Genomic DNA, 17,755 nt, shown 5'->3' with positions numbered 1-17,755 from the left:
AGTAAGGAGGAATACTGATTATTTTTACTGATAAGCATATGTATAATCTTCCTCTTTCCTTGTTCCAATTATTGGACTACGGCCGTGCCGGGGTGCCGCCTTGAATAATTTATTTGAAAAAGTTAACCCCAGCACTTATTCTTTAAAGCCTAGTACTTATTTTATCACTCTATTCTGTTTGACTGTTAAATTACGGAGACAGAGACAAACCAACACCGGTGGGATCAAACACAAAGACATGCATATCTAGATACATACAACCACACACACACACATGCACAGACATTTCCGCTGGGCTTCCTTCAGTTTCTGCCAACTAAATCCTTTCACTAGGTTTTGGTTGACCGGGACTATAGTAGAAGACACACAATGGGATTGAGTGCAGATCATATGGTTAGGAAACAAGCTACTGAACCTCACATTCATGTCTGCAACGTATTAAAGCTAAGGTACCATACTTAAAAATCAGGACAAGATTTGATAAAAGCCTTCAACGCGGTATTTCCGTATGGTCGCAGTCCAATGACTGAAACAATTACAACAATTACAGACCAAACCGGAAATCAAAACCACATCAAGTACTTGAGTCTTAAGGAAATTATAATAATTATAATATATTACTCTCAACATTTAATATTTTGGTTGAACATCTGCTTATCAATATTAATCAAGAGTCTGTGTGGTAAGATGCTTCCTTCTCCACAGATTGTTCCGGGTTCAGTCCCACCGCGTGGTACCTAGTGTAAGTGTCTTCTACTATAGCCTCGGGCTGACCAAAGCCTTGTAAGTAGATTTGGTAGACGGAAACTGAAAGATGCCCGTCGTATATATATATATATATATATATATAATTAGTAAAATCTATTTGCCACCGTAAAGTGGCAGTCCTGCTTAGGACGATGTTACTATTATTCAGCTTCAGGAAAACATCTTTTCCAGCTGCCTACCGACAATTCATCATAATTGTATACATACATACTCAGTATGCACGTATACAACTACGTGCGTTGACTGCAGCATCAGACCGCTTTAGCTCTTATTTCTAGTATTGTAGGTGTTTTAACTCCCTCAGTCACACACACACACCACACACAAACACACACACACACACACAAACACACACATACACACACACATAAACACACGCACACACGCACGCGCACACACACACACACATTAATACAAGACGAGCTTCCACACAGTTTGTGAATCTTCCAAATTTCCTTGCAAAGCATTGGTCAATTCGTGTGTTATGGTTGAAGACACTTGCCCAAGATGCCAACTAGTGGGATTGAATCTAGAACGATATGGTTGCAAAGCGAACGCTTTACCAGGCAGATGTATTTCTGCTTGAGAGAGGGAGAGTGTGAGGAAAGAGAAGTAGAGAGAGGGAGAGAGAAAGGAGATAAATAGGAATCAATGTAAAGCGAACTGTATCCTTTATTTTCTCCGAAATTACGTTTATGCAACAAACTATTCCGCACGCATTCACAATTCTTCTCCGTTCTCGCTATGCTCATAAACGTTGTATAAATACAGTTACTGGTTATAAATAATAGATTTACATTCGGGAATATTTCGCTGCTAACACGTTTCATTTTTGTATATAATTCCTTTTTCATTATAATTTTTTGTTTTGATTTTTATATATTTCTATTATTTTTTATTATTCATATTTTTTATTATTCATATTATTATGTGTTTAATACATTTCAGTTAAGATAAATTTGGAATATTTATTTCTATGGGCAGTTAACATTGACCTTCACATGTCATGATGACATAGATACATATATATACATGTTCGTTAATCAATACTTGCTATTGATATACAATACACATTCATGTTCATTCATGAAATTATTAATCTAAAATTTACTGATTACCGTTATTATTGTCGTTGTTGTTTTTCTTCATGTTGTTTAGTGACTTCGCTATTATGCGTATGCCAGCTCTTATCAAGGAGATCTATAACACCTAGACAATGGACTGTGATCTTAAACGCAGTCGATAACAGAATCCTCAAAATTCACCCTATTGTTCAATACTGCTTTAATTCTTCAGTTATATTTGTCATTGCAATAAAGGCCATGCTAGAGCAGTCTTTAAAATAATTATGATTTGTTCTATTTGAGTTAGAATAAGTACATAAGTAGATGAGCTTGTCAAAATTATATATTAGCGACAGAGGCAGTATTGATATCGGAAGGTAATACTTATCCCCACTTAAACATGGTAATTATCCCCACTTACTTTTTTCTAACAGAATATGTACGTTTACATGAGTATAAATATTACCAATGGTTAGGGCAGTGGTTAGGCCCAGTGGTTAGGGCAGCGGACACGCGGTCATAGGATCGCAGTTTCGATTCCCAGACCGGGCGTTGTGAGTGTTTATTGAGCGAAAACACCTAAAGCTCCACGAGGCTCCGGCAGGGGATAGTGGCTAACCCTGCTGTACTCTTTCACCACAACTTTCTCTCACTCTAACTTCCTGTTTCTGTTGTACCTGTAATTCAATGGGCCAGCCTTGTCACCCTCTGTGTCACGCTGAATATCCCCGAGAACTACGTTAAGGGCACACGTGTCTGTGGAGTGCTCAGCCACTTGCACGTTAATTTCACGAGCAAGCTGTTCCGTTGATCGTATCAGATGGGACCCTCATCGTCGTAACCGATGGAGTGCTCCTCCTTATGATAAATATTACCTATAAGAAGATGAACCTAATGGCAACATAGAGGTACGGATTTAAACACTATTTATTTATTTAGCTCTGTATATTCCCATAGATATAGTTCCTCTATGTGCCCTGACCACAGGCGTCGATGTTCAATGATCTCCGTACCAAAGTCAGAATGTACATTATTTTTCTTGGGAAAATACAGCAGTGGTTTCCCGTTGCCTTCTGCCGGATCATTTACAGCTCACTCAGTTTGTCTCCTATTTTACCTCCTCCTTGAGGTACAGTGCACAGTAAAAGCATGGTTTGTGAAACATCAGGGCATGTCTCTACATCTATAGGCGTGTGTGCCATACGGTTACAGACCAGCCTTTCTCCAAGACCTGAGTAACTTATCCACAGTTCTATCCTTTCAATTGCTTTTCAGTATTATCTACATTTACAGAGATAACCCTCAGGATATTTGGCAAAGCAATTTCCGGTATTCTTTTATTCTTTCTGGTATTCTTTTATTCAAGTTTCAATCGTGCAGCTGTGGTCCTGCTGGAGCACCACAGCGGCTATGTAGTACACGTCAGTTTATATCCTCAGTACATGAATGTGTGTATATATATGCGTATGTATGTAATATATTATGCTGTATTTAATTCTACTTTATTATATTATATGGGGAACTCTCATTATTAAAATTACATTGAATGTGAAACAGAATAATTTATTTTTTAATTGATTCAAAATTAAATTCATTATGTGTCGAAAATATGAGACGTGTTTTAGTAACACTTTTACATTTTAGATAGTTACAGTGCAATATTCATAGGGTATCCTCATTCTAGGGCCAACAAAAAGATGCTTATAATATCTGTGCAAGATTCTAACATGCTTTCTAGAAATGTGCCTTGGAAGAGGATGCTATCTTCCATTCTGTAAGTAATTTGTGGAGGCTTTTTGCAATGATTTTTTAAAAATTCTCTTGGGCATCCAATCGTTAGCATCTTTTGTATAATCACCGGTAAAATATGACAGGAAATCTAGCAAATGGTGACATCTGAATTGGGGGTCTTCTCATCTTCCGCTAAAACAAGTAAAATATTTTTATTGACTAAATTTTAGCGAAAACTTTTCTTCGCTCAAGCAGATTGCTACGTTAGTGACCTCCATATAACATGCTTGTTAACAAATAATAGGAGAGATGCGTTTAAAAACTCAAACAACCTGACACAAAATGTCAGTCCTGTTAGCAATATTGGCAATGAGTGTGGACGGTTAAATGTATGTGTGTACATGTGTATATATGAATATATATACGCGTGTACATGTATATATATAAATATATATAAATACCTACATACATATAAGAAATGCTGTATCTAAGATACACCAGGTTTAAAATCTAATATCATTATTGAATACATTGAATTTAAGATAGGATGCTAGCGCTAGTTTCCACACACACACACACACACACATACACAGATATATATAGATATATATCAATACATCATTGAATCAGCCAGACTACCGGATGTTGTTATACATTATCGGTCACATTGCCCCATCTCACATTGTTGTAGTTTCCGAATGATGCCACTCCGCTGGCTAGGCGGGCAAGTCGACATTCCCCGAGAACGGATCACCCGTTCGATGCAGAGTAACCCATTTAGAGCTGCGTGGACTGAAGCATCGAGAAATGAACTGTATTTCTGAAGAATACAACGTAATGTACTGCTGGTCTGGGAATCGAAACCAGAACCTTGTGATCATTAATACAACAGCCTCATCATACATCCACCCGCCTTCACACGCTCGTATATATATATATATATATATATATATATATATATATATATATGTATGCATGCATGCTTACATGTTCATGTTCAAATTTAAGTGTGCATAAATATATGTATCTATATAGTACTCATGAATCTCAAACTTGCGATAATTATAATACTCTCTTGAGCTTTACATGGTGAGACATGCATTTATTCATTAATTTATAACTGCAATAGCTATTACGCATAAGTTAGACTCAAGTAAGATTTATTGCGCAAAATATGGAAGAAATTGCCATAAATCTCGGAAAATTGCCTACACATACTCCTATTATATATAATTTAATTCACTTCTTTATATCCTTTTCAAATCAATGAAAATACAGATTGACAAGGATTCGCTAAATTTTGAGATCTCAAGCATACAGCTTCAATTATGAAAGTCTTGGAAATGACATTGACTTAACATGGCAATTTCTTTTGTTACGAAAGGGAGTAATTTTCAATATGGAAGCATGTCACATAAACCAAATTCGTCATCTTTCTTAATACGCTTATGAATTTTTTGGAGACATCGTTACACGTCATATACAGTAGAATATTTTGAGAAAAATTCATACACCGTTTGTGGCTTTTGTAATAAAATACTAAGCGTTGAAATACTTGTAAATCACTCATAAAAAAAACAAATAATTTATGCATGCAGTATGTTGTTCTTTCTCGAATTCAGCGAAGTTTTATTCTAGCTAGTACTATTCACATTTAAGCACAATAACAATTGTTAAGTGATTGCAGTGCATACATAACGTTAAGGAATCATCAGTTGCATTTAAGAATGAAATAGCCCCCTGTGAGTGTCACTGAGGTATACTCTACGAAGTAGCTCGACAGGCTAGATGTAGCAACCAAATCTCCTATACCATAGAGATGTCTGTAATACACTGAATCCGACCAGAAGCAGGTGTAGTCCGAGTCAATTATGTATATAATACAAAGTATTTAAAAGCATTCTTTAAAGCATATATCATTAAATAGATTCACTGTCGAAGTCCAACTTGAGACATAATTAACACCGGTTCTAATTACTCACATGAGTGCACCTAACTGAGTTTTTTTTTTTTGTCTTAAATAATGAAAAATAAACTTATAAGCCAATACACTTAACCAAACGGAAGTATTTTTCTTTTTTGTTCTCTTTCCCAAATTCCACCCGCGTTTGTCTGAATAGATTCTATTGAAGTATATTGAAAAGTTTTATTGCTGAAAAGTTCAAGTTTTTTATCAAGCAATGTTTTTTTTTAAGAGTTGTATATATTAATACAATTTCTATCTCTGTTCTCACTCTACGGTCTCTTTCTTAATAGGACTGTTAGTATACAACAAGCATGAGTTTTCCTAACATTATTTCCATGCGAACTTTGTTATCTTCGTATTCATTTCTATACGGTTAATAGTATTCTTTTTCTCTCTCCGCCATTACAAATAGAGTTTTGATGAATAATTGTCCTTATCCACCCCACATGTTCTGGTTTATTCTTTAATCCGGTCTTAAAAGCCAAACGAGTTTGACACACACTATCATCTTGAAAATATAAAGGACACACTGGACAATAAAGTTCTGTATATACTACGTCTAGACATTATGATTTGCCTAAGCTTTGTGAATGAAATTTACTCTTGAAAACTGTGGGGAAGATCGCCAGAAAAATTGTATCTGAAAATCATCGGTTCAGCTTTGTTAAACAGTTGCCACGCTGATTCCGTATAGTCACCCAGCTTGAACATATGAATATTTACCTTTATAAGTAAAACAGGCCCTATGGAGACCTAGAGAAAAAAACTGATTGGACTCTGACGATTCAAATACTCTTTCAAGGCTAACCTCAGTCTAAATAAGAACATAATTACACAATGAAGAATCCAATGCAGTTTCTCATCACTGTTTTCTATGCAGTTAACTGTAGCGACCTATGTATGAACTACAGGAATTAACATGAGCAAAAGTGGGGTAAATGACTAACAAAACGATATTGGACTTTTACAAGTAAGCGCTCCTGTATTTTCTGTAAACTGTTGTATTTCATATCATGTAACTGTTATGCAGCTAGACACCAAGGATATCGGAACTAGAGAACAGTGGACATTATAATGATTATTGATGATTATCTTTCTCCCAAATTCTTTTACTCAACCAATACCATTTCTGCAGATTCTTTAACCATTGTTTTAGTCGAAGCAACATAATTCATATTTCCTCATGTCGAAAAATCTCTACTAACTTCATAAAATCATGTAATTGTTATACAGCTAGTTTTTATACAGCTAGTTTTTTTTATTTAAATGGCAAGTATTTGCTTGTTAATAACATTTGCTTAAACAAGATGATAGTGAGTGATTTGAGTGAGATGAACATGGTAATTCTAACATTTGACCAAACCACGTAGATGTCACTTCCTTGGTTCTTTATTGGTTCGCTGGAGTGTCAGTTACTGTTTTTGTTGTCTAACTCCAGGTTAGCTCAGAGTAATTAGACCTTAGATTGATGTAATTCTTGCGTTGATTTTAGCAACATTTTAGAGATGCCAGGGACTACATAGCGTAATGTATCCAGTCCTTCCTTTAAGATAGCAGAGCTGTTATACGATGATACTGCGATAGTATTTCTAACAAGGTCGAGCAACAACGTTGAAATTTTAGTATTTTTAGATACGTATGCGCGTGGCTGTGGACACAAACTAATGTACGCAGTTCAATGTAGCAAATAGCAGAGCTGTTATACGATGATACTGCGATAGTATTTCTAACAAGGTCGAGCAACAACGTTGAAATTTTAGTATTTTTAGATACGTATGCGCGTGGCTGTGGACACAAACTAATGTACGCAGTTCAATGTAGCAAATAATTTGGCTTCGGTGCCAATGTATCTGTACCAGAAGGTAAACTGCCAATGTATCTGTACCAGTCTTTATTAAACTGTCTCCATAAGTGTCTCTCACTCTCTTCTCTTCTTCTCTATGTAACACTCACACACACACACACATACTCGTGCGCGCATGCACACACATCCTTTTATTACTTTGTATATCTGTTATTTTTTTTTTATGTGTTTACGTAACGTTTCGAAATAAAATGAATATTAACCTCACCAGATTTGACCATGACTCTCCTCTTTCCCTGCTCAATAAGAAATACTATATAGAGCGCCGGTATAGATTTGATAAAATATACATCCATCTCTACAGATGTACAGTCTGTTGTCAATGTACACATATTAGCAAACAGATAAACACGTGTGCATACAGGAGACTTTGTTATTTATAGATATAAGCCATCAATCTGACAAAACTGTTACATTTCACAGTGGCATATTGACTGTGAAGTTCCGTTGGCACGTTTCGAAATGATACGAAACACCCACCCCTCGGTTTGTTGTTTATTATTCTAACGTTTTAACCACCCATGTTCCCCTTCTATCTGTTGTCTGCATAGTTAACTATATATTTTAATAATTTACATTATATCGATACAACACTAAATCACACTCATTGTATCGATATTTCAATAAAACATAACTGTACCGAACAATTATGTCTGTACTCAGTATCATTCCTTTTACGCAAAAGAAAATCTTATTACGCGAAACAAAAACAGTGCACAAAGAGCTGAAAAGTCTGCTATGCATTAATAAACTATATGCAGAGCAACAGCTTAGAGAAGAGAGCTTATCACCTGATCTTATTATTTAGACTGACTGTAATGAACAGTTGTCAGGCGTGTGACTAGTATCGCTATAAATATTTAATCATGCCGTCTGTAGTTAATGTGATAGGTGAAGCTCAAACGATAGTATGAGAATGAGAGACGGAATAAAATGAGACAAAACAAGGAAAGAAAGAACGAGCGGGTGAAACAAATATATCAAATAAAGAGAAAACTATGTTTAACTTCATAAGTTTTTTTCTTATCTATCTTGTAATATTTTCTCCATGCGACTAGTCTTCCTCCATTCCATCCATCTAGCCAGCTATCTAACTCATCATCTATCCACGCATATATTTATTTTTATGTCACCAATTCTGACATTTCAACGTAAACGCCTAGTTACACATTCACGCCCACATAGTTCTTTTTTTATAAACATACGTATAAATACATACAAACACGCACATACGTATAATATGGTTATATTAAATAGCATGCAAGATAGATTATTGATTTTTTGAGATAATCTCGTCTTGCACAGAAAATAAACAAACTGCTTGGTGGCGATTGAAAAGAGGACGTATTTTTGTCTTATTAGGTGTCGTCAGTACAGCTAAGTGATACCTTATCTTCAGCCAACGGCACGCTTGAACATTTATAAAAGCAGTAGAACACAATTTGGCCTATATAATGTGGATATATTTACCTATGTTCAAGCAGGTAGATAATAATGTCTATTTGTACGTGTAGTTCTAGATAAAGACACACAAACATCTAGTGAAAGACCTGTAAGAGTAATCAATAACTATAGGTTATTAGGCAGGAAGCTGGCAGCCTCGTCACGGCGCTAGGAAAAATGTTTAGCAGTTTTCCGTCCGGCTTTACGTTCTGAATTAAAACTCCACTGAGGTCGACTTTACCTTTCGTCCGTTCGGCGTCTATAAAATAAGTACCAGTTGAACGCTGGGGTCAATGTAATCGACTTAGCCCCTACCCCGAAAGTTTTGACGTTTGCCAAAATTTGAAACCAATATTTATAGGTTTTGCATAAGATTTATTGTTGCAATGAAAATTTGATTTAGGAGTTCCGCTGGGGACCGGCTTCATCAAATTCTGAATTCTGCAGTTATAGATGCACTATTTTATACTTGGATTCAACATTTAGTTGGAATAAATTGATCAGTTAGATGTGCATTGCGATATATAGAACAAGTAGAACTTGATGATAATTAAAATTGGATTGTAAAATTAGTAATAATTAGAATATGGCATTTAGATGAATAAATTTCTTTCGAGAGGTAACGGTCAGCTTTGCTGGTACTAGAATTTTATTTGCTTCCATAGATTGTCATGGGATGTACTTGAACACATCGTCATTCCTGTTACCTGGGATCATTGAGGGTTTCATGTTTTAACAATCAGATACACTTACACAAATGACTCAACCTGTGTTGATCAATCTCACACCTCTTGGTCTACAGCCACCTTCAAGTAAACTATCTTGTCCCCATAATCACCTTTATGGCTTTCTGCATACTGGCCACTATGGTGTCCAGTACATGGGCACTGCAGAGCGGCCTGCCTGCAAACCCTCGACAGCCCGCCTGAACTGGAGCACATATTCCTTTCCACTAGTTATTTTGACATAATTCTACCACTATGCGTATGTATTGCGCAAACTGAGAAAAGAGAGATGCAAACGAACTATTTTCCAATATAGCTTCTATGAATTAGTGTCTAGACATAAGGCAAATGACCAGATGATAATAACGTTCTATAGATCACATCATTCATCACTTCTCTGTTTCCAAATGTGCCTCTAGAAATTTTAATGTTTATTCAACATTGCAACTCATATCAATAACGTACGACTGCAACATTCTTTTTGTGAATTGGTCGACAAATACCTCGAAACCACGAATTTGCATTTCAATCATGAACAAAACAGCAATATGTCAACTTTTTCAACTTTATGATTAATAGTTTCCTGTCAACAGACACCTGAACTAACAAAATACAGCACAAGTGTTTTTGGCCTCGTGTAAAATAACCATATTACCACTATCTATAATATCAGAGCTGAAATAAAACTTCTTTCAGGTTATGGCTCTTAGTAACCTCGTCTTTCAATATCCAAATATTAAAGCAAAATCGCTGACCTCAGGATACCCATTTGGCAACATGCATTTATAGAAAGGGAACTAAAATGCAATTATATATTACTTATCGTTTGTTGACTGGTCTCCCACATTCACTCCCCTGGCATTTTTGAAGACAGTTACTAACATATGCCCAAGTCTCAGATCATCACAACCCACGAACAAAAGTAGACGCAGACTCGGAAGAGAGAGAAAAATATTTTCACCATAACGTCTACTTTCTATTGATGTTTCAACAGATTCAAATTCTATCAATTTACTATTTCTTTCACGCATCTTCTTTAATTGAATGAAACCTCCGCAATGCATTTTATGAAACTTATTCTCTGTGTGTGTATGTGTGTGTGTGTGTGTGTGTGTGTGTGTAAGGGGGAGTTGTGTGGGTGTTTTGATGTGTGCATACATACATTATAGTCTTACACCCACGAGCAAACATACTTTCATAATACACGATCATATACACGCAATCCCATTTACATACATTCATACAAATCTACGTTGTTTCTTTCAGAAGTGTAACCCTCTAGAATATCTTTCACATCCATAACTTCCCTGAAGCAATAATCTTGCAAATAATTCAGAATCGACATCGACTGCACATAAGTCATAGAATTATCAAGATTTACCAGTCTGTAAGAATCTCAGTAAGCAATTTACACTTTTTACATCACCAAGAGATTCATAAATAAAACATAAATGAGCTTCGTAAGAGCTATTTCAGGCTTCTGTTTTTTACGAGATAAATCCTTTTCTTGTTATTATTGTTATTGTTATCGTTATTATTGTAATTATCATTGGCGTCGAGCTGGCAGAAACGGTAACACGTCAGGCAAAACGCTTAGCGGCATTTCAGCTGTCTTTACGTTCTGAGTTCAAATTCCGCTGAGGTCGACTTTGGCTTTAATCCTTTTAGAGTCGATGAAATAAGTATCAGTGGACCACTGGGATCGACATAATCGACGAGTCCCCTCCCCCAAATTTTCGGCCTTTTGCCTATAATAGAAAGGATTATTATTATTATTATTATTATTATTATTATTATTATTATTATTATTATTATTATTATTGGCGCGAGCTCACAGAATCGTTGGTACACCGGGCAAAATGCTTGGCGGTATTTCGTTCACCTTAACGTTTTGAGTTCAAATTCCACCGAGGTCAACTTTGCCTTTCATCCTTTCGGGGCCGAAAAGATAAGTACAAGTTAATCAATGGGGTTGATGTGATCGACTAGCCCCCACCTCCATTAAAAGTTATAACCTAGTGCCTGTAGTAGAAAGAATTATTATTATTGGACTTTGACTTAGGTTTGCTCTTATACTATGACAGGATTTATGTGGCTAGCGGCTAACTACTAGTAACGTTTGGTACCCACAAACTTTCAATAATATTTCAAGTGCTCAAAATCTTTCTGATAGTCTTTAGTGTTTCTAAGAGGCAAACTGTCTGTTGAATCTTTACATGATATTCCATTCCAATCACCTTCGGCCATTTGTCTATATTATTACATACTTCAAATTCTTATAATTTGAAATTTTATGGGATCGTATTTGTTTTAACTTTTCTGTTTCTTTCATTACAATCCTAGAACCAAACGGACATGATGGATCAATTAGTAAACAACATAACCTTTCCTTGTCTATTACTGTGATATCTCGTTTATCATTTTCTATCTTGTCTGTTTGATCTATAAAATCCCATAAAATCTTGTATTTATCCAATTCAAGTACTCTTTAAACTCGATTATTATACCAAGTAGTTCTAACTTCAAACTCTCATTTCTGACAAAGATTCCAGCGCAAAACCTTCACTGCTTTGTCATAATTCTATTTCTTATATTCTCCCTAAGCCAGCTTGGGACATTCTGCAATAATGTATACTATTCTTTCATCCAAAAATCCACATACATATTTTCTGAAATTGCTTGTTATAATGTTTGGTTTTGAGCTGGTATAATAAGGCTCTCTGTTTCTTTTTCTAGTTGCCCTTTTTTCAAATAAGGCCAGGTTTTTGTTCTACATACACCCTCAATGGGTTTCCAAAATTGACCACGCAAAGGTTTCTCTTCAATCTGTTTAACATGCTCTCCTTGAATTCCATTCCCCTACTTTTCTCCAATTCCACCCTTGTTCACTGCGTTTACTAATTCCTCTGTGCTGTTCTGGAAATATTCTAGTAGGCTTCCTCTCTCAATCTGTACACACTTTTCCCCAGCAATTAAGCTTCTGCCACCCTGGCCTCGCTTCAAATACAACCAGTTAATAACAGCTTTTGAATAGTGGGCTCCATACATTGTCAACAGCTTTCTAGTTTTTCTGTAATATTTCAGTATGTAGCTTTTGTTCCAATCTACAATTCCAAATCCATATCGAATTACCGGTACTACTCTTACATTTATTGCTTTTATTAAATTTTTTTGAATCCTATTTTGACTGTAATATTTTTCCCACTCTCCTTGTATACTCCATACTCACTCCCCTAAAATTGCTGGCCTTGTACCAAAATATAAAATCATTATTATTATTGCTGTTATTTCATTTTCATGCTGACACTGAGTAGACCTTTATTATATTTTCTATTTTCTAAATGATATGAATTATACAATTTTTTTAGGGATAAGGTTAATCTGAAATTGAAATACGCATTACACCAGAGTATTAACGATGCAAATGAAGTGAATATTCTTTAACGGTCGGTGAGACTTGATAAAGATATAAAATAAAACTGAATTATCAAGTTGAAGTGAACATTAAATAATCAATATAGTTTCTTCTTCTTTGAAGTCATAAGCTACCTTTCACTGAAGCGAAGATCAAGAATGATAGAAGCTATGTATGAATGTATGATAGAATGAAATTATACATTGAAATGGGAAATACTAAGATTTTAGAATAGAACAGGAAAGAAACGTGGGTGGAAAGAATTATTGCCTGAACTGTTTTTGATTAACTGGCGGTTATTTATTCACTAGCTGTTAAGGATCATCTGAACAGTATAGTGAGATGACCCGTTTTATATTGTATAATGTAGTAGATATGTAGTTTAAAATGAAACCTATTTTCATTCATTTATATACTGTTTTCCGTTGAAGAGGCTGAAAGGCAATTTTGGCACGGCAGATGTTATGCTCTATTGTATCAATATCCGAGCTGATGAAATGGATTATAGTTGAATAAAAAGAGCATATAATCTAATAAGATTGCAATAAATAATAAAGAAAGGCAATGCTAAAATCTTTGTGGCATATAATCCCACATTTTACTGTAATTCTATTAATTCATTATTCTCGTGACATTAGGCACACTTTCACATGGTCACTTGGCGAATACGAAATAGCAGCCACATGTTTCGACAATCTCACTCAGCCTAGTTTTAAATTAGGAAATCAAACTAAAGAATGTAATCTGAGATAAGCTTAGTAAATATCTTGGCTGGAAGTATTTCATCGTGAGTCTTCTTTATCAGATCTGACCTGATCTTAAACAACAACTAACAGTATTTATAAATCAACCTCACTCTCCCGCGATTATCTAGACTTCTTCCTCTCTTTTGTCAAATCTTTCCATCCTGCCCTCCACTTCTCTTGCACTATCTCTGATACGCATACTTTTACCTTAGTAGCAAAATCTTTGTTGTCCAATGTTATTGAATGCAATTTTATGGGTTTTATCTTGCATCAGAATACGCACAAAATTGTAAATACTTTTATATCTTTATAACGTTAGAAAAGAACTTTCTGCGTCGATTTTACTATATTATTGTCAGTGTATGTTCATCTCTCTATTAGTCGTTGAGCGCATTTTCAACCTGTCTCCTGATTTGCATAGCTCTCTCCAAATTTGAATATCCAAGCATTATCAAATTACTTTCTATCTTTAAAACTCTATAAATCGAAAAGTACAGTAGGAAATTCAGTTGTTCGCAGCTCAGCTTCATTTATTCCGTCTTAACGATCAGTATCACCATATGAAATTTGATGCTTTAAATTTTAAAGATTTTCATCATTGAAGTATACCCATCATGCGTGCCATACAATTCTTTGACATTATCATAGTTTTTTCTGCATATTTCCTCATGTAAACAGAGTTTAATTAACAGATTCACTGTAAATTGAACGTGCACTTTATTTTATTCGACAAAGAATTTCTTTTTCAAATATAGGAAGAATTAATTTCCAAATCATTTCCATTTTATCAACATTTATAATTTATAATGAATATATCCAATAACTTCCTCAATTTGTTACAATTAAGCGGAATTTCTGTCCACTGCACTATCATCCGCCCTTACTCTTTCCACTACAACCCTAATGTCATGGATTCCAGTTCGTTTTCTAAATTAGCTGAACCAATTCAGAAAATATCGCGCTTGTTAATCTTTCCTTTCGTTTATTCATTTCCGCCCCCCTTTGAATAACTGCAAATAGCTGTACATAACACATACCACAGTAAATTGAATTCTTATGTGCAATATTCGATTTTTTTTTTTAACAAAATTCGAAAGCGTTTTAAGTTTATCAGAACAGCGCTTTATCTCCAAACCGCATTAATTCGTGGAAGTCGCAGTTGAACACGCAGTAATCGAACACGTCATAATCTAAGTACTTCTGTATTTGTATGTTTTTCAAATTCTTCCTGGTACTTTTATTTCACAGAATTCTATATTGACATTATATTTGCTTCAGGCAATAACATTTCAATCCACTCAACTTACAACTTGCTAGGAACAGTAATTAAATCTTTCCTGAATCATACCTTATAGTGAAGGCGCAATGGCCCAGTGGTTAGGACAGCGGACTCGCGGTTTCGATTCCCAGACCGGGCGTTGTGAGTGTTTATTGAACGAAAACACTTAAAGCTCCAAGAGGCTCCGGCAGGGGATGGTGGCGAACCCTGCTCTACTCTTTCACCACAACTTTCTCTCACTCTTTCTTCCTGTTTCTGTTGTGCCTGTAATTCAAAGAGACAGCCTTGTCACACTGTGTCACGCAGAATATCCCCGAGAACTACGTTAAAGGTACACGTGTCTGTGGAGTGCTCAGCCACTTGCACGTTAATTTCACGAGCAGGCTGTTCCGTTGATCGGATCAACTGGAACGCTCGACGTCGTAAGCGACGGAGTGCCAACAACATACCTTATAAAAAGAGAATAACTAGATATTACAGTCGTATATACAGTGCCGGAAACAAATGGTCAGGTTGGCAATATGTGAGAGCGAAGTCTGCTTGTCTGGAGCTCACCTGATGTTAAGCAGAAACAGCAGCAGCAGCAAAAGAATAATACTAAATTTATCGAGTTTTGGCCATAAAAGACGATGTCTCCCACATACAAAACCGTACAAGATGTTGGTGTGTCTTGAGAGGGTCATTACACCAACAATAATAAACACACACACTGGTTTAGTCAATCGGTTAAATATCTGACCAACTAACTAATCGATAGTTTGTTTAATATGCTGCTTAAAAACAACCATCGCGAGCTCATAAATGATATGCCCTTTCACTCCAATGTCTACCTTCAGTGTCCTTATACAAATATGAAAACGAAGTGCTATAAAGCATTTACTCCACATTTCTCTAACATCACGTTTGTTCATATTTTCCATCATTATCATTGAGTTAGAAGGGTACATATGAATTGGAAACAGAAAGTATCGTTTTAATGAGATTCCTTTATACACGTGGCTTTACATGTCAGCTTTAGCCCTGAACCTTCAATCATCATGGCAGTCGCCTTCATCATTATCATGACGATAAACATCATCATCATTGTCGTCGCCGTCAACATCACTGTCGTCGACGTTGTCATCATCATATCAACACTACCCTCATCAAATGTAGAAACATCGGAAAATAAAAGAAATATCTTCCCGATTTCGTAATTATATCGTTTATCACCTGTTCATTAACGAGAGGAGACCCGTGTGTAGTAGAAATTGACTTATATGTTATATAAATTCAATAATTAGCAAAATTAGATTTTTTACCTTAATTTCAGAAAGAACATGTAACTGAGTAGAAAACAGGCCCTAGATAACTACCAAAGATTACATTGATGCTTTATATGCCTCATATATACTACTTTAAACAAATTTTGTTACAAACCTCTGCAATACTTCTTAGTTGCACTGACTTTCAATTTCTCTTGATATTATGTCTGAATTATCTTGATATTCTGGTGGAATTTTCCTTCGATCTTCACTGATTTCTCCGATAATGTCGATAAAGCGATCGAAGTGGGAAGGCGAAATGGTAGAAGCAATTTATTTTATGAATTGCTCTGCGATCCAGAAGTAAGATTATTTGTGAGCAGCAAAATTACCTCTAACGATACAAGTCACGTATCTCATTATCCCATTCTCATATGAAATAAGGTATTTTCGGAGTAACCTGATTGCTGTCAATTAACATGCAAAACAATTTGCGATCTCCACAAAATATTCATCAGTATTTGTTATTTTGACTTATCTTACATAAACAATTCAATGATTTCCTAAGTTTCTTTTCATGAGCTGCGGCCTTGTAGCACACGCACGCACATACACACATATGGACGGCATCTCCTCGTATCCGAGTAGGTAATCTGTAGCGAGTGGTGAAGGTGCACAGCTGAGTGGTTAGAACATCGGGCTCACAATCATGAGGTAATAATTTCGATTCCCGGATCGGTCTGTGTGTTGAGTTCTTGAGGATATCCTTGCCTGAGTTTATATCTCGGAGAATAACTTTCTAGGTGCAATTCCATGGTCATTCATGACTGGAGGGGGTCTTTATCCTTTAATCTATAGCGAGTGACTGAGCATCTACATCCTGATGGGTGCGAAGAGTGCCGGAACCTGAGGTAGCTGTTGAGGTCAAAGGCTGTATAGAAATAGCGGGGACATTTATCACAGGAGAGGGTTGGCGGGGAATGAGGAAAATGAGGAAGTGTGGGTCGCTCTTTGAGTCTTCAACGTCTGATCTCTGCCTCTTGACGTATGTTATTTTGCATGTGGTGCGTTCCCTTGACGATGACATGCTACCAGTTTGGGTGGTCATTGGCGATTGGTTCCCATGTATTTGGGTCAATGGAGCAGCGGACGAGGTGACCTTGAGCTGGTCTCGAAATTGAAATTTGGGGGCTTAGTGTGGAGGCTTGTATGAGGCATGCGTATGATATGATCCGATCAGTAGAGGCTGTATCGTACCATGGTAGCTTCAATGCTGGGGAGTCCGGTCGGGAGCAGAAGGTTTTCATCAGTAATATAGTCCTTCCATCGAATTCTGCAACTGCGCAAAGTTTGTGCTGTTGGGAACCTTCTATTTTCTTCACGTCAATAAAACATCAATGTCTCACAGCTGTAGAGGAGAATGGAAAGGATCACAGCTCGGAATACAATATATATATATATATATATATATATATATATATATATATATATATATATGAAATGCCATTGT

At 36.0% G+C, this 17,755-nt stretch overlaps 1 protein-coding gene across 3 annotated transcripts in view; it reads right to left on the bottom strand.

Annotated features, from left to right (window-relative positions):
• Nucleotides 1-17,755, bottom strand: part of LOC106876369 (uncharacterized) — a 515,432-nt gene that overhangs the window by 125,800 nt on the left and 371,877 nt on the right. The window lies entirely within an intron of this gene.

The sequence above is a fragment of the Octopus bimaculoides genome, chromosome 4, assembly GCF_046866305.1.
Source record: "Octopus bimaculoides isolate indiv1 chromosome 4, ASM4686630v1, whole genome shotgun sequence".
NCBI lineage: Eukaryota > Metazoa > Mollusca > Cephalopoda > Octopoda > Octopodidae > Octopus > Octopus bimaculoides.
This window is presented reverse-complemented; position numbering and strand designations above follow the sequence as displayed.